A 21,050-nucleotide genomic window follows, 5' to 3' on the forward strand; every position below is an offset into this window, starting at 1 on the left:
ATGTATAGTTAAGCGTCGGTACGAACACAGAATGACGCCGACCACTTTCTAAATTCTCTTAAGCCGGGTAAGTGAAAAAGGGGAAGACCGAAGAAGTACTTTCGTGATTTGTTAATACCCACTGGATTTTATGGTGGATTTAGCAGAGAATGTTTCTTAGTGATTTATGTTCGATTGTGCACCACGAAGTTACTGCATTTCTTGCGCCATCCTACTACATGTAACGAAATAAAGTGCTTTTAATGATCAGTGCAAGTACATTTAAGGAGGTATACTCATCGACCGTTCATCTATCCGTTTGGTCGACTTCCTATTTAAAAATTCGTTCGTAGGTATAAATCTTTTGTCGTTGGTTTTATATCATTCGTTCTCCTTATTACTCACTTTTTGTTGTTCTCTTGGTTCGTTCCAGTTAACGAGATGAAAGCCACTCGGATAAATTTTGTTCGATTGAATTTCAATTCTTTACTCGATTTAAGTCATTTCTACAATTCCAAATTCGTTGGCTGCGATTGATCGATTCATTCGCTCGTAAAATTTGGAAACATACGGGTAACGATGAATGCTACCGAGCCGGATCGCAGAAATATTTGAAAAAGATAAAGAGATGCGCGTGATCGGTCTCCCGCAGAATATTCGGTTCGCTAGCCAAGAGCGAACGCAACGGAGAGACGAACGTCTCGACAAAAACAGGAATAATTGCCACGTGACATGAGATACCGATGTCAGTCGGAAGTGGGGTAGTTTTCCGGAAGAGTTGAAATGCGGTGAACGGTAACGCGAACGAAAGCAGAAATCGAAAATATAAACCGGGTTCCATAAGTCAGGCTGGCGGACGTGGTCGACGCGGTACGTCGATGCATTACATAGCGCGTCCCGTAAAAAGGATCGATGCTGCGGCTGCCTCTCAAGGGGTTGTAGTTAGTGGCGTAATTTTGCCGGAAACGGGTGCGTCGTTTCCCGCGGCGAATCACATTTGTCAACCGGTTGTTTTCGTTGCTCCATTTTTCGCAGAGTCCAGCCTACTCTACTCTACTCTACTCTACTCTACCTTACTCTACTCTACTCTACTCTACTCTACTCTTTTCTATTCTCCTCCGGTATGATCCGGTGTGCTCGGCTCTACTGAGCTCTGGTTTTGGTCTGCCAGCTCGCTTTGCCTCGCTCCGCACCGATTCATTGCGCTCGTCTTGAAAAGGCAGCTGACCTGGCCTTTCTTTCTTTCTGTCGGAGGGACATAATAATTCTACATTTTGCCGGCGCGCCGACGTCGCCGCGAGGAATAAAACATCGGCAGCAGCAGCCGACCAACCAAATCGACTTTCCGATCTCGCTCATCTATCCAAGGGGAGATCGATTGGCTGCATTTCGGCCGCGGGCAGAAAACCACGCGAAACTCGCTGCCATTAAATAAACACTGACTGCTTTATGCGGCACTGATCACTTTTTCCCCGGGCCAACCCAGCCCGGGCTAAATTTACGTTCGTTCGTGAATCGGTCGCACAGCCGTACCATTTTGCGAACACCAGATTTTAACCGTTGATTTATTCGATTCTCATTTGAACAGCCGCTGCTGCTCTCGCTAGGTGTGCACGAAGTTAAAGGTAACCCGGCCCAACTTACCAAACGTATTGCACGAACGTTTAACTGCTGAACGGTTTGACGAATGTTCGATACGTGCGCGAAACTGATCGCTATGCCTGACTTCTCCGGCCAGAACGCAGCTTTACACGCAGAACGCTAGTGAAATTTCGGAACGATCGCTGGAAGAGCGATTCCTTTCGCACAAATTTTTTTTTTTCTATTTATTTATTTAAATTTTACAATTTGTCCAGTAGGACATTTGGTAAAATGTTATATCTTGGTGTTGTAATAATATAACATGTGGGTGGTTACCCCCAGCGGGGTATCATCTTCGTGTTTGTTAGGTTGTGTCCTTTGTGAGATCTGTTGGGTGTTTCCTTTTTAGTCTTCTTTCTATGTTTGATGTGTTGATCGTTTCCGCTGCCAGCCGATTCGGGTGCGTTGCTACTCTTTCTCTGTACCTTCTTGCGTATCTGCTAATCTCCTCCTTGACCGTTGGTATTCCAAAGTCTTTCCGTATATCTTCGTTTCTGACGTACCACGGTGCGTTTACTATTGTTCTGAGGATTTTAGCTTGGATTATCTCTATTTTGTTTATATGGCTCATTGCTGCTGTTCCCCATAGTGGTATTCCAGACTGGTTTTATAATTGTTTTGTATATTTTTAATTTGTTTTCTATGCTTAGTTTAGATTTTCGACTTGTTAACCATTGCATTTGTCTCCTTGCTGTCTGTATTTTGTATATTATTGATTTAATATGTTGTTTCCATGTAAATCGTGTATCTAGGTGGAGTCCTAGGTATTTGACTTGCCTTGTTTGTGTTATTTGTTTCGCACAAATAAATCAGCAATTGCGAAATACTCCTTTTTCTTCGAGCGAGTATTTGTTTTTTTTTTTTTTTGTTTTTTTGTTTGGAGTGGAAACGTTGTTGTCGAAAGACGACTTGAATATCGTGTTTTCTTCCGATTCTTTTTATATATTGTTGCTTTATTCTTTTTACAGTTGCTTCTTTTTAATTACTTGGTTCTATAATATCGTTGTTGCTTGAAATACATTTCCAGGCTATATCTTTGTCCCACTGTAATTTTCTTCTTCGTGAAAATTCAATTAAGCAAGCATGTTAATTTTTAATTATGTCGTCATCAAAAATTCTTCCATTTAATAATTGGATACGAGTTAATTCGTCTGCCCCTATTTCGCACCTTCTTTCATTGTCGAAATAATCGACGTTGCCACGTTTCGTATTTTAATATGTAAATTTGAATTTGTAATTTAAATTAACTTAAAATTAACTTGACACCGGCAGAACTGAAGTTACTCTTATGAACACATTATTTGAAAATTATTCATCCGATTGAGATGAACTTTTTGTCACGAATAAAGCATACGATGTATATTAACGAAGCGGTAAAATTTTATGAATATCTTTTGGCAGAATATGCGATGAAATAAATAAAACGAGTAGCAGTGTTAATAAAATTTCGCTCAGGCGTTCGAATACTTAATAAAATACTTTTAACTATCGCTTCAGTGAAAACCATAATTTCACGATTTAGTTAGAAACCAGGAAAAAGTTGTGCAACTTGATAAATATTTTATACGCGTGCATTATTTATCATCGACTATTTAATTTTTCATCGAGCATTTAAAGCTCGGAGAAAAAAGATTTTTGTCAATACTCGAATCTACCATTATTGTTAATATTATATACAACTATTTACCTATTCGATTTATTTCATCTAACATTGGAAGTTGAGAGAAAATGTTTCAACGTGAAACTGCTTGTAACGTTATAATTATATTTACCTAAGAAAATGAAATATCTCGCTAGTTAAAAATTGGCTTATTACAGATATTATGTCAAATATTTTTTTAAGTAATTGGCAATTTCTTATTAAAAAGCAAACTATTCGAATATAAGCAGTTCTTCATAAATAAGGGGGAGCAAATTGAAGGAAAATTTTTCTATAAAGGTATGTTATACGAGACGTCTGAATTGAAACCGAGTTGCATGCGAGTCTTTCGAGCAGAAATTTAAAACTACTTTGCTGAAATATTCTCTCTGCCACGATACCCTTGTAACGCGTGATAAAGGTAGATCTCCTCGTTAAAGTATGAAAGGCCACGATCCTTTCATGGCACAAAATTGTTCTGTTCGCTAACAGATGAAAGGTAATTCAGAAGATTCGTGTTTTCGCGCGTTTTCTTTCTTTTTTTTCTTTCCCTCTCTTTCTCTATACGAACGTGACAGTGATAACTGTCACGAGCGCACGGTTATTCGATGCACGAAATGGTTACAAGATATCGCACGGACGGTTCTTGTTAATCCAATATGTACATTTACGACATAAATCAGACAAGCCAGCAAGCGGGTGATATTTTCTTCGATAGTGAAAAATGAAACACACTCCGCAAATGAGATATCGAACAGAGCTGCAGCAGAAAGCAGAAATGCCGTGAAAACGCTGACAGAGATTCATGACTGCGTTGAAAAGAACGAACAATTAGTCGGCTACGTTCCGCGATAAAATATCTGTTGGCAACTGATACGTTTTCTACCAATTAATTCGCGAATTTCGGATTATTTATCATGCCGTGTTCTAGCTTTCAAGCACCAACTATAAATTTCACTGCGGCTAGACTGTATTTCCATAAAAGTGATTAACATTTTCAAGCTAACGCAACGCGACCTACCATCGTTATCGAATACCATCTCGGTCGCATATATCACTTTTCCAAAATCCACCCGTTTACGGCGAAACATTGATTTCTTCTAGCAAACATATAAGACGAAAATAACCTTCCACTTTGACGTATCCGTAGTACATATTTATCAAATTTTTAATTAATAATTTATTTAGCGAGCGAGTAATTTTTCCCATTTCCGTAAAAACTATCGATCATGTTCTACTTGAAATGTTATCTTTCATGTCACCTAAATATCAAGAGGATTCGATGCCGTTTCGCCAGATCATCAGAAACTCGAAAACTTTTCCAACGGGCCGAACAAAAATAATTAGTCGTTAATGAACGAGTTCTTCTAGTCGTGATTCTCGTTTGACTCGGTCTGATTCTCGTTCTCAAAGGAATTTCGAATGTTTCATGCTGTCGAACAAATTGCGATCAAAGGTTTCCCAATCCACTTTTCTAAGTGTTTTCACAGATCTGTTTGGCGGTTAACTTTTATTATACTTAGATCATGCATCTGATTATCGTGATTTGCATGTTTATCAATGCACGACGTTTATTCAGCTCTTTTTTAAATTGTGAGTGTAAAAAATCCATCACCCTATAACCGTTATACGGCGTAATTTCCTTGCAGCGTTTTCACAAGTAACTTAACCACAACTTTATTAACTATCTTGTTATGACGTTTTGCATTAAAAAGTTGATCCATTTCCCATGGCGCGGATAAAGCTTCCTCTTACAAACTTCCTACTTGCTTACGGTTAGAATAAAAAAGTTTAAGATTCTATTAATACAAGCTTAAGAACGTGTTAATATGATTTGCGGAAGGACGAAACACTCGCACACTTCGTTCGCGTATTTTAACGAAGACACGAGCAACAAGAGTAAACATTTAATTCTCAGTATCGATTTGTTCGGTCTGCATTGAAAATTTCAATGATACTCGACGCTTTTTGGTTTAACCGATTTATCTTCTCTTACATAAATGTAGCTAGCCACGCACGATAGTATCGCACATCTTTGTCTCTATTTTACACGTGCAAATAAAATAAAACAAAGTAGGTCGACCTATATTCCGTCTGGCTGAATTATTCGAAACAGTTTACAGGCACGGGTTTAACATACTTCGCGTCGCAAACATTTACACGAAATAAATAAAAGCCATGGAAATCTATCGATATACAGTGTGCCCGAAGTTTTCTTCTGACCCGACGGTTCGTTATTATTTCGCATTTTTATCGTACATTTTTAACGAAGCGTTTGTTCATAGAATATGCTAGTAGCATTTGGCAGAAAAAACTGGAACACGCTGTATAATTTATAGCGATTTTTGCAGATTTAAATAATTTAAAGAATATTAAGCGATTTAAAAATTTGCAATCAACGTTTTATCTATTATCCTTGAGGCGAGAATTTGAGCAGGATTACCCAGAATTCTGTAAATTTAATCAGTAGGATAGTTTCTTTCGTCGATATTTCACCGTCACTTTTCCATTAGACGAGAATATAGAATTTTCGATAGCGATAAGCGATGATCGGTTACGAATACGATAAAAAGGTGTGAAAAAGTATGAATCTACTTGACGAGGAAAGTGCTAGCGGATTAGACGTCGAGAGTATTGTACAGATTAATTACGAAGCCATTGGAGAACAAGTTTCGATAGATCATGCTGTATAATTAATCGTTCTTGCTCTGAAAAGACGAGACGAGATTCTTGAAAGTAACGATTCCTCTGTTCTACGTTAATTACACAGCATTCATTAGTTAAATGGGAATTTGGTTCATTGTTTTCTTATCACTTTGAACGGTTCGCCTCTGCTGCAAACCGGAATGATTTTCAATTCTTTTGGACTCGATCGACTGTCTGGATTGCTATTTGCTTTCCATTAAAGGAAAATTCATTTTTCACGGTAGTCTACGTGATTTCTCGTAATAAAATAGATTAAAAATATACACGTTTCTATCTCTGTGCAAAAATTTACCGCATTTCCATGGAGTTTCTCTCAAAAAATGAGCTACAGTTTTTCTATATGTAAAGTAATATTTTCGAAAGAAAATGGCTCGTACGGCGAAGTGAAAGATGATAAAGGGAAAGGGAATTGACAGAGAAAATATTACCTTAAAATATTACGTAAACACATTGCGACGACAAACATTCTTACATAGGTTCTTTGAAATTGAAGTTATGCTTTGCCGCCTTAAATTTCATATTCACTGTTTTCAAGTATTTGCAAGTAGTAGCGCCAACCTCCGAGTTTTCGTCACAATCAACCCAGTACATATTATGTGTTAATATAAAAAAAATAATGTTATACCATCGCCAAATAAATGCAAATATCCAAAAAGGTAGACGTGAAATCTTGACAATATCATACCATACGTTATACGATATCTGGACTGCGTTCCATCCACATCTTCGCTGGAGAACTGCGCAAACTGTAACAATATCAAACGCACGATTGTCTCTTAAATCGTCTGCCTGTGGAATTCTCTGAATTTCACGAATAATAAAGACACCAAGATAACAGCGTTTCGAACCCTCGCTGTAATATTATAAAATCAATTGTTCGTTCGAATAGAATGACCGTTTGTAAATACGATCGCGAATGACCAACGAGAGATTTTTCTATCGTGTTTCGTCTGCCTTTGTGTCTACAACGATTCGTAGACCGCGTCGTTCGGTTGACTGACGTGCAAAATCAATCTTTTAGGAACGTCTCGCATTTTTATTCGTTTATTCGGGCTGGCACGGAGGACGATGTATCGCAACTGAGGCGCGCGAGGCAGCAGACGAGAGGAAAGAAAAATGCTCGCTCGGACGGCGCACCGGGATCTCGAGGAATTCCGCAATGTCAGGAGGATTCCTGCGGGACCCCCGGAGTCACCCAATCCGCGAGAATATTCCCCGATAAAATATTCTTAACTGAGCGCGCAGTCGTGTTTGCGCAAAGGGCGGTGGCCTGCTCGACTCAAGACATTCGACCGTGCGCCTCCTTTTCGTCTCCTTTTTCTATCGGTTATTCGATCCTTATCTTCCTTCAGTTTCTAGATTACGCGGTATCAACTGGAGAACCTTGCACGGAGAACGCGAACCTTTCGAGAGAACGGAATTCCAATCCAATGAATTTATCGCCTTCCATTTGACACTGCTTCGATCTCATTCTCATTCTTCTGGCAAACACCAGATTTATTTGCTTTTCGTTTATTAAAAAATATTCTTCCATCGAATCCGTATATCGTACTTGGTTGATCATACTTACACCACTATGTTATAAACAGTAGAATCTCGTTCATGCGGGCCACTAATAATAATAGTGTTAGAATTTAATCTCGAAATTAAGATTAATAATCTGTGGAAGACACGATGTTTGTGTTGAAATAATATTATGTGATATTTATTAAACAAAAATTACAGGAAATATAAGTGAGCGTTGTGGAATGTTGACAGTTGGCTAGTTATTCTCAGACTGACTGACTTAGTGACCCATGGCCCTTGAAAAGATTGTGAACCTCCACTCTCTATGCAGTAAAGAGTGTGACCTTAGTAGATGTCTGTGTTACGTCACGTGTCACGGAACCTTCCAGCAGCTTCTCGACGTGCCCAATGTTCCATCCATATCCTTACGCTTCTTCCGCCGAATTCTCGGAAGAGCCTGCACGCGCCAGCCGGCGCGGTACGTCTAACGAACGTACACTAGTGGGGATATCGCTGGGCAACGAAGGGAAGAATCCGTTCGATCAATCACCTCATCTGTATGCGATTAATATCGTTGTATTCCAACAAATAGTAACAATCGATTGTACAAGCGGTTATTACCGAGTCTCTATTATTCAAACTACGATCGAGAATAATTTTGTAATACGCGCAAACACTTATTCTTGTAACGAATATACAGGGTGGTTGGTAACTGGTGGCACAAGCGGAAAGGGGGTGATTCTACGCGAAAAAAGAAGTCGAAAATATAGAATAAAAATTTTTTTTTATTTTTTCTTTTAAATTTTTCCATCGAGACAACGATGTACAGTGAGATCCGTTATAACGTACCGCACGCGTACCGAGCGAAAATTCAAAGTCGATTTTCTCGAAAACAAAGCCTCGAACGAAAAATTTTTATTCTATATTTTCGACTTCTTTTTTCGCGTAGAATCACCCCCTTTCCGCTTGTGCCACCAGTGTACCACCCTGTAACCACCCTGTATATCACTATATTAACGAGTATATTCTATGCGGTTGTTTAGTTTCATTCGATATAAATTCTCTGTCAAAGAAGGAACAATCGAAATCGTGGCACTGAAATCTCAATATGTAGATATGAGTCTGAAGATGAAAAAATGCATATAATATATAGAAATGTATAAAGTATCCAAAATAGTGTATTTGTTATAATATTTGATGGCAGATGAAACAAATTTCTATTTAAATTTCATTTGTTTAGTTATGTTCGTAAAAATAAAATAATGCATAGAAATCTGTAATTTACTAGTATTTATTGGAACTGATAAGAAGAGCCGGAGAGGAAGGGATAACAATCAGAGCTATTCGGTTCTCCGAATTGTCTTGTCCAGGTAAACTGTCTGTTCGGATAAACGGCGTTTTACTATACTTCTTCTTTAAATCTATTTTTCACGTAAAAATTTTTAATTAAACGTTCGCTTGTACCAAATTGCTCCTTCTATGTTATTAAGACCGTTATAAAGGCTGCAGGGTCAGCACATTCCGCCAGCAGACGCGTTTATAATTTATAATACCTAAATGTCGAGCAGTCGCATGCAACAAATTTTCGCTCTCAAGCGTGGAATAATCTAGGACCCAACTTTCTCCAGCCACATAAAATTCCCAACCACTGTCGTATAAACAACAGTCAACTACTCCTTACCACCACCTACGTCCCAGACAACCGATGGAAACATTCGTAATTTTGCTATGTAAAAAGCTTGTTACTTTCTCGGGATAGAATGTAATTTAATTTTGAAGCATTCAAACGTTTACGATGAGTAAATGACATATTCGCGATTCCTCGCGTCTCCATCATAATAAATTGCGCTTTGTCTCAACGTTTCGCGCACATTCCTGGCTAGACCTAAAGAATGTAAATATTTACCGAAGGGCTAAATAATTCCGTCAAGATATTTTAAGGACATTTAAAGTATCTGAATACTTTATTACAATATTTACATTACATACATTATTACAATACATTTAATACATTATTACAATATTTACAAGTCTCTCTCTCTCTCTCTCTCTTCCTCTCTCTCTTTCTATACCATGACCTACGCCCTTTGTATTGTCTTGTATATCATGTTGCAGTGTGCCTTCGTTTTCCTACAGGTAAGCGCTTGTAGCTTCGGAGGTTTGTAGGGCAAGGGTCGCGCCTGATCGGTTCTTTATCTGAACCCGACAACATCGACGCTCGTGCAAACTTAAACAGAATTGAACTGAAGTTAAAGAACGTTGAGGAAACGTTGAAACAAAGCGCCGATAAAAACACGATTGACAAACGGAGAGCCGCAAGTATGTAATTTAGTTTACGGCGTCAATGCATTTTAGCGAGTCAGGTCTGACTTTTTATACTTCGTATCACTAGCAAGTTAAACCAGTGGAACGGCAAAAATCGATTGGCCGTCGGGAATGGAAACAGGTGATATATCAAATGTCGGATTACCGATGATAATAAAAAAGCACGAGGATCGGAGAAACGGAAGAAGAAAAAACTATAGCAAGAGAAATGTCTTAAGAATACGAAAAGACGTTTGCTTTCCGTCAAAGCGTTCCACGTTTTTGCTTCTCCGTGAACGTCGGCTTTTGTCTGGTCGTAGCAATGTTTGATTGTATTCGACGAGGAACGCGGAAAGGCAAATGCAGCGAGAAAGAGAGAAAGAGAACAACTCGCTGGAAAATGGTCCTCGTTCTCTGCGAATCGCGGTGTTTTTATTGGCTTTATCGACAATTTTCCGCCTCGACTTACCAACCAAATTGTCTATTATGTCGAACGCCAGGTAGTTGTGGACATTACAACGTGAAAACCGGCGAGGAGGCATAGTTGTCAGCGAAGGATGATGGCGAATTCGTACGAGCGAACAATGCAACGAGAAACGCGACTGTGACATTTTTGTAGGATCAAATTTTTATTCTTCCACGTGAAAACACTTGAAATATTCGTGAAAGAACGTTGATCGAATAACAGCTGCAAATATCGAACATGGAAAATTGAATTTACAAACGTTGCAATAGTTATGCGAATTCATAGAATCGCGTGTCAAATTAATTTCCCGCTAAAAATTATACGTAGTAGAACCACGTGCGTAAATAAGAGAATAAAATTCGATCGTTTTTATTAAGCGTACGTAGATAGTAGTTTTTAACACGAACCCATTGCTACTCGCGTTTATATCTTTCATTAATAATTTTATCAAATCGCACCAATAGCATTTTCGCAATTTGCATTGTTAAACGGTTGATTGATGTTTAATTTAAAAATGAAATTAGAAGCAAGTTCTGAAGAGCGAGACCAACCAATGAAACGAAACGATATAATCGCTTGGTTATACAAATTAAAATGTACGAACCATGAGTTATTAGCATCGAAATTCAATTTTTCATGATATTGAGGTGGTATTAAACGTGTTAGGTTATTAAGGAGACGAGTGGTAAAATGTAATGGTCAATGTATTTTAAAAGCACTTTGAATACAAGTACAGAGATAGTGTGTGTCGATCGCAACCGTCTCTCACTCGATTCTATCGTAGAACTCGCTCTGATAATTCGCTATGCTGATCGCCATGAAGACTCTCGTAATGATACTGACAGATAATACTCGATGAGGATATTGATACTGATTTCTAGAGAGCATGTTCGTCTATTTGTAACTACAGTTGTTATTACAAAAGTTTGAATGTAATTCGGGTTGGCGATCAGAAATAACGATGATAATTTTTTGATCTGGAGTTCATTATTTTTTGAAACTATCAGATCGAAACAGCGTTAACACTCTAAGGCACTACAATATTTTAAATTCTAATTCCAAATTCCAAGTTTCATCAGTTCGTGCAACGATAGAAAGATCGACGAATCGATCTCGATAATAATTACAGCAATTGACAAATGACTCGTCGAGACTACATCGAAACGTCACTGAAGTTAAGAGAGAACAATTTTAGAACAGTCGTAGCAACGAGATAAAAGATTTTTAGAAAAATTCCGTAAAGAGATCAGTAAATCGATATTATTTTCTTTGTTAAATTGGTTTTCAGGAATAAAGCACAACTCGTTAGAATAATCGTGGAACGTTCGTGAGGCAGAACGATAGAACAGAAGTCACATACGCAGCATCCGTCAGTGACTCGGTCGGCCGAAAATGCTCGCTCGTTTCTCGGACGAATCGTTTGCGGCTTATTAGCTTCTGTTCCCGCGCTATTCGTTTCTGTCAAGTACGAATGGGTCCCCTACTTGATAAATTATCCTGCAATTTCGGAAATCGTTTTCATCAGTAGCAGTCTATCGCCAACACTTCGACTGTACAACCGTTAAATTGCTAGAGGTGTTTTAAGTGTACACACGAGGCAAGCGAACAAGCTGTACGGTGCATACAGAACAACACGAGAATTGCTTCATTATCGCTGTTTATTCACCGCTCGGAAAATAACTCTATTCAAAGGATGAGTAACACGGTTTCTACGGCAAACAGCCGCTGACAAATCGAGCCTTTGTTTTCCATCGTTGTCGACCTCGGTCATATTTTGTCTAAAAACTTGAACGTTATTGTCTCTCGATTGAGTTCGTTTCTGCAGTTTTCTATTCGATCGACTACTAATAATCGTGCAAGATGATAATCGAGTTCGTTTCGCCCTATATCTTCGTTAATTAACGTGAAATCGTTGTTTGCGTTTCTCAACCTCGTGCCATTTATCAACTTTGTGTTTACGTTGTCGGTAAACGTAAAATTAGTCATCACTTGAGAAACGAGCTTTAATCGTCGGTCGAGCGTACTCTCTTTACATTAGTCAATGTAAAACATTTGTAGAACACGATTTCAGAGAATTTGGAGTAATCGAATATTTAATTGGTCGTGTACGTTGTTATTCGATGATTAGTAAGGAAAGTTCATTGAATTCGACATATCGCGGATGCTTCACGAAGAAAGGTATCTCGTGCTTCGTCCACAGCGAATTATACTTATACTGACGTTTATTCGTCCATGTTCAAAACCGATTTTCCTTGTTCGGGAAAATGGAACAGATTTTAATTAGCATATCGATGATAGGCAACGGTTGATCATTTCGAATAAAATAGATAGCTGCGTAACGTGTAAGATTTCGCTGGTATTTCAACGGCAACGGTATTGTAATGATATTACGGCAGCGGAAAGTCGGCGAGTACCGGTGGATATGACGAATCACGGTATGGAAGCAGACAGGAATATGTTTCGGGTGTTCGTTTATGTAAATTGCCACTTACCGAGGAAATCGTTTGCGGGCTCTATTACCGCGGAATAAAATACATAACGAGGCGGCAGGTAGAAACGAGAAGGCCAAGGAAGAACGTGAATACGCCTGGCAGAAACCTACACTGAACGGGGAACGCGAGCCCGTGTGTACAGAGTGTGTTTCACGAGCTGTATAATGAGCAGACATTGGGAGGTTTCCTCATTCGATAATACCTCTGAGTGAATAATTTTCATTTTAAAGGGGAACCCAGTTATTTTGTTCTTTTCTTCTTCTCGGCCGTTTTAACAGGGACTAAATCCTAGAATGAGCTTTATAAAGCAACTAAATTTATCCAACACCTAACGAATATCACGTTTCAGAGAAATTAAATACTTTCAGCAATTATACCACACACAGGATCTCACGTTCTCCAGTGGCTCATTGTAGATCATTGAAACGCTATAAACGCATGCATAACGAGTAAAGATCGAGAGATCTTTCTTCGTTCGACGATACTTCCTCTTGGCGAATGATCTTCGTTTTAAAGGTGATTTCGTTCTTCTCTTTCCTCCGGCCGTTCTAACAGGACCTAAATTTTACAACGAGCTTTATGAAGTAACTTTTCGCCAACAACTAACGGATATTATACTTCAGAGAAACGAATGATCCGTTTCTTCCTGCAATTACGCTATACACGCAATCTCAGGTTTTTAGCGGCTTATTGTAGATCACGGAAACGCTATCGCAGCCGATGTTCTTGCATTTCTAGCTATATCCTTAGCAGCCGCAGAGTCATAAATCATGGTTACATTCAAGCTTGTTCCTTGCGATAGACCGCCCTTCCACGAAAGGACAAGTTGAATCCCTTCTCGAGCAATTACGTTTCTGGAAATCCAAGGTGATGAGCTTTCTAAGGTGATGAAGTTACACGCTGAAAACGATGCAATTTGCCGCTACTACGAGAGAAGACGCGAACCAGCGTAATAGTTATCCGCCAAACAATTATCGTTGTAGAAAATTAATGACGAGTTTTCGATGCTCGAAACGTATGAAATCGCGAAGGTTGAAATCGATACGGGAAGGTTCTATATGTACAAATTGTCGTTCTCAACAGGTGTCGTGTAATTATTTCAAATGAATTAAGTTAACGATCGTTAGCGTGTCTTTGGTATCGTGTACCGAGTAGAAATGAATTCGATTAACGTCGATTCGATCCGTCACGATACGACATGCATATTCATTGATGCAACGCCCATCGCGGAAAGATGCGACACGATGATAGGTCCGTAGGTGAATTCCGCGAAATTGCAATGCCACTGACAAAATGGAGCGATGGTATTTTATCCGACGCGTTCGCGAATACGAGGAGGGAACGGACGAGGACCGCTCGTATATCCGTCTCTTCAGGAAACAGCTAGATGTATACTCGAAAAATTGCAAATAACAACGCTCGTTGTCGAGGAAAATACTATATTTCGCTACGTTTTCGAATTTGCGAACGTACTCGTTTTTGTACACGGTTAGAAATGTTTCTTCGTTATTTTTGTTCAAATCCGATAGAGTTCAGTTTTTAATAGAACGTGTACCTACGTTCGGTAGAATTTAGCGTAGATTTATTTTTCCAAGCGCTTTTACGCAAGAGGCTATTCTGTTAAAACAATTTCACAAAGTATTTTATGCGCTGTGAAAGTTGAAACGGTTCACCGGGCTCGCGCCACGTCAAAAATCGAGATCCGTTTCGTCGTTTATCTTTTGACGAATAACACGTTACACCCGGCCACTTATTTCATCCTTCAGACAGTCTGTACTCATTCATCAACTTTCACAAAACATGATATGTTATCCTTCCCTGACATTTTTACGTTTCAAGGATCTCGCAATTTTATCGAGTGGCTAGAATGTGTCATCTTCCGGTGTAGAAGCTTGTCACGGACACACAATTTTCCATAGTACTTCCATTGCCCTCTTGTTTAGAACAAATTTATGGATGAAGTCGATATTAATGATAATCAAATGCACATAATTCCTCTCGCCGACCAGAGGTCGTGACTGCGCTTTAATAATTTTCTGACACCATTTTGTTCCGCCGATGTACTTCGAGACGACGATAGTGTAAATTTTCATTAATATATCAAAACAAAGGTACAAAAATGTAAACGTTGCGACGATAAAAAATTATAGTCCGTCCCGATGAAAAATATACGTTTAAACATGCTCGCGCCTCGTCTTATCTCGAATATTAACCGATAAATATTATCGCATAGAAATTAGCAATTTTTCTTTACAAATTGTACGTGAAACATCGAATTACAACATCGTTTTTAAGTATACCAGCAGATATCAGTTGGTCGCTGTTCCATTTAAATGGAAACCTCTATCGTGGAATTTTATACGTTCGTAGAACCGGATGAAAAATAATTATCTCGCGCGGTAGGAAGAGAAACAGTGGGACGAAATAAAAAAGAATTGATAGCGAATTTTTAATTCGATTTTGAACACGCTTTCTATTTAAAAAACGATAAATATCGATACATAGGAAAGTGTACAGTTAAACGCCAACGAATTCGACAATGTTGCTCGTATTTTCGAAACGTTCGCCGAAAGAGAAATTACACGCGAGTTGCCGCATAATTTCGTGTAACGAGCGGAAAGTATAGCCTTTGATGTGAGCGGAACAGCGTACGAGACAAGAGGTAGCCAGGCCACAAAAGGAATAAAAAGGCTAAATAGAGGGGAGGCTGCGCTAAGACTTAACCCTTATGTTAAGTTTATGAGAGGGCAGGCTGCAAGCACTGGAAATAGGTGCGCGAGGTCGAGGGAAAAACGCGTAGACGCGCCCCACCGACGGGGAGTTAAGCTGGTGTAAGCTGCCTGCGAAATTATGAGAGGGATAATGCCCCGAGATCTCTTCTGGAGAGATAGTCGCGACTGGAATGTGGCACGTGCCACATACTTTTACCACTTTGGACAATAACCGGAGCTTGAATTTATTTTCTAACATTATTTTACCGACTCTTTTCTCGCTGGCGCACCTGAATTACGGAAACCAGGCTTCACCTTTTCCAGCTAACCGGTTCCAATTTTATCGTATTCCTTGATACTGCCACTATCTACGAGAACGATAAACGTGAATAATAGAAAGCCAGATATTCGACGTATTTCAACAAAATCACTATCGCGTGAAGTACGATAGGGTTCATGTAACAGACAACTTTATTGTACGATGATATCGTGAAGATACCATTACACGATTATTTTTATGATTTCGATATTTCGTTTCGTATACTCGATGTAACATTCAATTTTTTCATACTATTACACAGGGTGTCCTGTCTACAAAATGCAATCTGAACGTCTTCTTTGCTTTCAATATGATGTTTATCATAGGAAACGTGTATTCTTTTTATTGCATCTTGCAGCAGACGAGAAAATACATTGGAATACTTTGAGGTGATCATGAACATCAAAAGGACGATGATATTGTAAGACAGTGTTGTTGGATTGTAGGTATGTGAAGTGAAGATTGTAGGTTTATGTTATTAAACGTTCAAAGCGATGATTTTTCGTTTTTAATCTTACCGATTTGTCTTTAGCTTTTTAATTGTTTTCATGTACGATGAACGCGATTTGCGATTGGGAAATCGTTCTTTCTACAGCTATGTAGCTTCTTTTATGCACCGGTTTGCCTCGACATAGATGTAAATCAGATCAAATCTCTCTTGTTTCGAATAATTATCTATCGCGGAACGTTTACCGATACAGTAACGATCGCTATGTAATCAGCTAGCTAGAGAATGGCCCTTGTTTATATCTGTTGATAAACGTAAATTAATACATTCAATAATTCATTGTTCTCCACTCTCTTTACCAACGAACATCATTTCGAACATTTAATAACCTAAATCGTAAGCCCACATAGCATCCAGACATTGCCCTACAGTATCATCGTTTTAGTATTCAAAATCATCCGAGCATATTCGGATCTATTTCCTCGTCTGCAATTTGCTACGAGATGCAACAGAATAAATACACGTTCTCTGTAGAAAGAATGACGACGATCTCGAAAATCTAAAAAAAGAAAGAGTTTTTCTTCCGTCGTGTTTCTCTCCGGAAATCCTTTAAATCTTGCTACAGACATTTTCCATGACGATGAAAACCAAGGAGACGTTCAAACGGTCTCTTTCAGCTAAAACACCCTATATTGCAACTGTGTATTTTTTTCTCACAATGATTTCTAATTAATGTCCTACTGGACAAGTTGTAAAATTTAAATAAATAAATAGAAAAAAAATGATATCTAAATCGCGTTATAGAAAATTACTGGTCCATTTTATCTTATTTTAATCATCGGTCATCGATGACCGCCGTGGTAGTCAACGCATCAAGTAATGAAGGATAAGATCCAGAGGAAAATTCCTTGCAGAAGTTGATCATAAAATATATTTCAATAATAGACAGTAGCGAACTGTACTACCGAAGTAGTAAAAAGGTAATGAGAATCTTTTCTTTCCTAAAATTAATAATCAGCATTCGCGAATATCGCTGTTGGATTTGAACCTTCTCAAAACGATCGTGGAACGATCGATGGTTGTGTACGGTTTATATTGTCGGAGTTAGTACCGCACCAGCGAAATTCCGAAACGGCTCGTATATTTTTTCATTCGCCGTATCTATAGCCCTGTACTGAAAAGGCCGCAGCATCTTGCGACGATAGCAGCGTAAATCGCGTCCATCGTATCGCGATAACGCGTTGCTACGATCGCGTTCAACGTTTATCTACGAATTCAAGATGTCGAAGCCGGTGGAAAATTCTATTACGGAAGATTTCTACATTACAAATACAGCGGCTAGCATGCAGATTGACTTTAACTAGCCTCGCTTAATGAAACAGTCCTGTGGCTAATCGTGTCAATAAGAGGGATCCTATGGCGTTAGTAGGCGATTGTTATGGTTATTGTGTCGAGTTTCCTCGATGAAATTGTCTATTCATGCAAATGAAACTGACTAGAATAATCTTCGGACGATAATCGTCCTCGTGAATTTCAGTTCAGAACGTAAAATTATCGCTAAGTATGTAGAGGATATTAATTGAAAGTCGCGTAAAATAAAAGATCATTGTGATTACAATTTAGTCTTATGGAAATACGTATCTACGACATTAAAAAGGAGCACCTGAAGCTATTTACGATCGATCATCGATTTATCATACATGTGGGATGATGTGACGTCGGGGAAGGACGTGACGTGAGGGGTAATTGTTTATAAACGTTGTCAAGATATGTTAATTTTTTCAAGGAGTGTTGTGAGCGTTACCAAGATTTGTTAAAGGAAAAATGAGCATGGAAAATGCTGTCAGAGTTGAATTTATCGTGGTCGTGTGAAGTTCATTGTGTTGTTGTGTCGTAGAATTAGTGAGAAACGAATACGCGAAACGCGGTATTATATTCGATTTCGTGTGAGTGCAACGATATTGTATTTATCATACTGTTTTCTATTAACTTATAATATAACATTCCTACATACATGCAAATTCAATTTGATTGTTATACTCGTATAAGGAAACTTTTATTCCCGTATAAACTGAAGAACGATTAATTATTTCTCAGATATTAATCGCGTTTGTAGCACCATTTGTTTTCCGTTCGTTCGCGCGAGATTTAAACATTTTATCCTAATTATTTGTCGATCAAAGAGCTCGTTTTGTTACGTTTGATATTATTCGCCGTTTAATCTAATCGTGTGAATTTTCTGAAAAGCAGCAGGGATTAAGCGACGGGGGCGATTGGCAATCAATTACAAACGGCAATCATCGCGCGATTACTTGCACCACCAGACGCGAGATCGTTCTCATATAAATCACGCGACAGCCTCAGCCGAAATGGGAAGCTATGAAATCGCTGGCCATGCTGTCTTGCATGTATGTACCCGCCCCTCTATCCGATTTACGGATCTCCGTTCCGTTATCCGCCTCCCCTTACTTTAGTATCTGGCTCCTTCTCACTTTCGCCTGTACAACGGAGAAACCGAGGAACCGCAGATTCCAAGCCTGCATTGACGAGACGTCAGCCCCAGATGCTACCTTCCCTTGTACCGATTCCACCCCTAATTTCTGTCAGCGTAGCGCCAACGTCGAATCCGATTAGATTGTTGTCATTAGTTTCGGACAATTGGCAATTCGAAGATTATTTTAGGTTTACACCGAACCTTGCTTTAACTATAATATTTTCTGCCTATACTTTATTGCTGTCTCCAAGGAATCCATTAAAACCAGCAGATGTCCGTATTATTTATGAATTTTGTATTTATGAATTTCTTTGCTTTGCAAGTTCACGCTGCTTTAAAAGACGTCGTGTTACGAGTAGTTGAATTCTACTCGACAGTCACTTTCGACATAGAAAAATATATATGACGTTCCATTCAAAAAGTTGCATTCGTTTTATTCGCGTTTCCGAAAAACATCGGGAACGTGAAAGATTGACGCGCATTGTGTCACGTCGTTCGGAAAATATCGTAAAGCTCTTTCCTCTTTCGTTTCTTTCCCATACTTATCGTTTATCGTAGAAACGGTAACCAACGATGATACGAAAATCATGTACGTCGTCTCCCATCGGAATTCGAAATATTTTTCCACAGATTCATTGCCCTGGTTGTGCGGCTCAATTTTTTCGAGTCGCAGGATCGTGTTAAGCCATAATTGCAGCGTTATTAGTCTCGAACCGTATCGTATGACGCTCGAGGCGAATTTTTTCCCCCAGCGTTCAGCAATTAACTTCTACGATCAATGGAACAAGTGTACCGCGTGAAACGTGCAAAACGATCTCTAATTATCATTATACTGAAAATCCACTATCTCCGTTTTCATAGTTCCCATTCACCGGTACTAATTACCGGTGATTCAACCGCACGTTACGCAGCCCCTGTATTCGTTCGAAAGGAGACGCGCTCAAGGGAAAGCTTTTCTCCAGCGATTTCGCGACAGAGACGTTTTCGACCGGCTGGAAACTAGACGCGGCTCGTTTCGACAATGAGGAGAAGCCGAATAATGGCCGTGGCACGGCCCTTTTTTCATCTGTGCAATCACGGCGATCGATTAACACGGACGCGCGTTGGTGTCTGGCTGTCCTCTGCGGAACAGCGCTATAAATTTTCTCTGTGCTGCGCTTCGACGGGGAATTCAATTTTCTTCCTGACGAACAACTACATTTCCCTCTCTGGGCCTTGTTATTTTTATTTCCCATTCTTCTGGCATTTCTTTTCCCTAACTTGACGAAGAATTTTTTTTCAGAATACCCACGAATTCATGAATAATTTAGACACGCGAATCTGTAACGGTTAATATTCTTTTTGCTACGATTTTTTAGTTCATTTCTTAAAACCGTTCTTACGGAATTTAATTGTCGATTTAATAATCGCACTTGTACAGTACGAAAATGAATTAATTTCAAAACGATTCAAACGTTGCTTCGCGGGTTATTTACGTTTTTATAATTATTCGTTTTATTATTTATAGTTAGGACGAATATTTTCCGTCGTATTTACAGTTGTTTTCATCGTTAACTCGAAACAGCATAAATCACACTGCCTGATTTATAAGCTTCATTTTTAGCTTCTCTGATTAAAATTGGTTTTTGTCTACCTAGCTATCATGCTGTTTCCGAAATGTTTTACTAGCACCGCGTGGCACGCCATTTTGAAAATATTATTTTATTTATCATGACTGTTTAACCAACGTTGAATTTCCTCGGGGTATTTTCGTGTAACAAAGATATCGATTTTCCGAATTAACCACATTAAAGCATAGTTCTAGGGAAACATTTTATCTCGTTTCAATCTGCAACAAAGCAACGTTTTCTACAAATAGCTGCATGTACAAATCATAGAAGAGAATCGAGTGTACGTGCATCGAAGAATATAATTGGATCGAAAACGTATCGAGAACATAGTAGGATTAAATTCTTCTAGAAATTACAATTATGTATATCATTGTTGCTTCTTCATCCATTTCTATAATTATCTATTATAAAATAAAGTTAGATTTTCCATCGTTATATCCTATAAAATTACATCTTTTACTAAATTCTTCTAACAATGCTGACTTTTTCGTCTATTTCCGCGTACCGAAGCAATTTTTCATTCTTCCCACGATTTCGTTGAAATTTTGCTTTGCCTAAAAAAATTAAAGTTACGCACAGCGATAAAAGCTATTGGATGATATTCTAGAAACTCGGAAGGTTATTCTGAGTAAGAATTTCTGGAGATTTTTTAAAACACAAAAATCTAAAAAGCCGCAAAGGTTTAAACGCCTCAGTATGCGTACAACGCCAGTAAAACCAAAGTTGCAGACGGAA

The 21,050-nt window shown here is 38.8% G+C and overlaps 1 protein-coding gene across 22 annotated transcripts in view; it reads left to right on the forward strand.

Annotated features, from left to right (window-relative positions):
- LOC138179868 (TWiK family of potassium channels protein 7) overlaps positions 1-21,050 on the forward strand; it is a 322,181-nt gene that overhangs the window by 116,354 nt on the left and 184,777 nt on the right. For 2 of the 22 annotated variants that reach the window (XM_069113091.1, XM_069113093.1), the window contains exon 1: positions 9,616-9,790. The exons of the other annotated variants lie outside the window; for them this stretch is intronic. The gene's annotated coding sequence lies outside the window, so the exon portion shown is untranslated. Of the gene's footprint in view, positions 1-9,615; positions 9,791-21,050 lie in introns of those variants that run through there. 22 annotated transcript variants of the gene reach the window in all.

Source organism: Bombus flavifrons, chromosome 5, assembly GCF_040668555.2.
Source record: "Bombus flavifrons isolate JBK064 chromosome 5, iyBomFlav1_principal, whole genome shotgun sequence".
In the NCBI taxonomy this organism is placed as follows: domain Eukaryota; kingdom Metazoa; phylum Arthropoda; class Insecta; order Hymenoptera; family Apidae; genus Bombus; species Bombus flavifrons.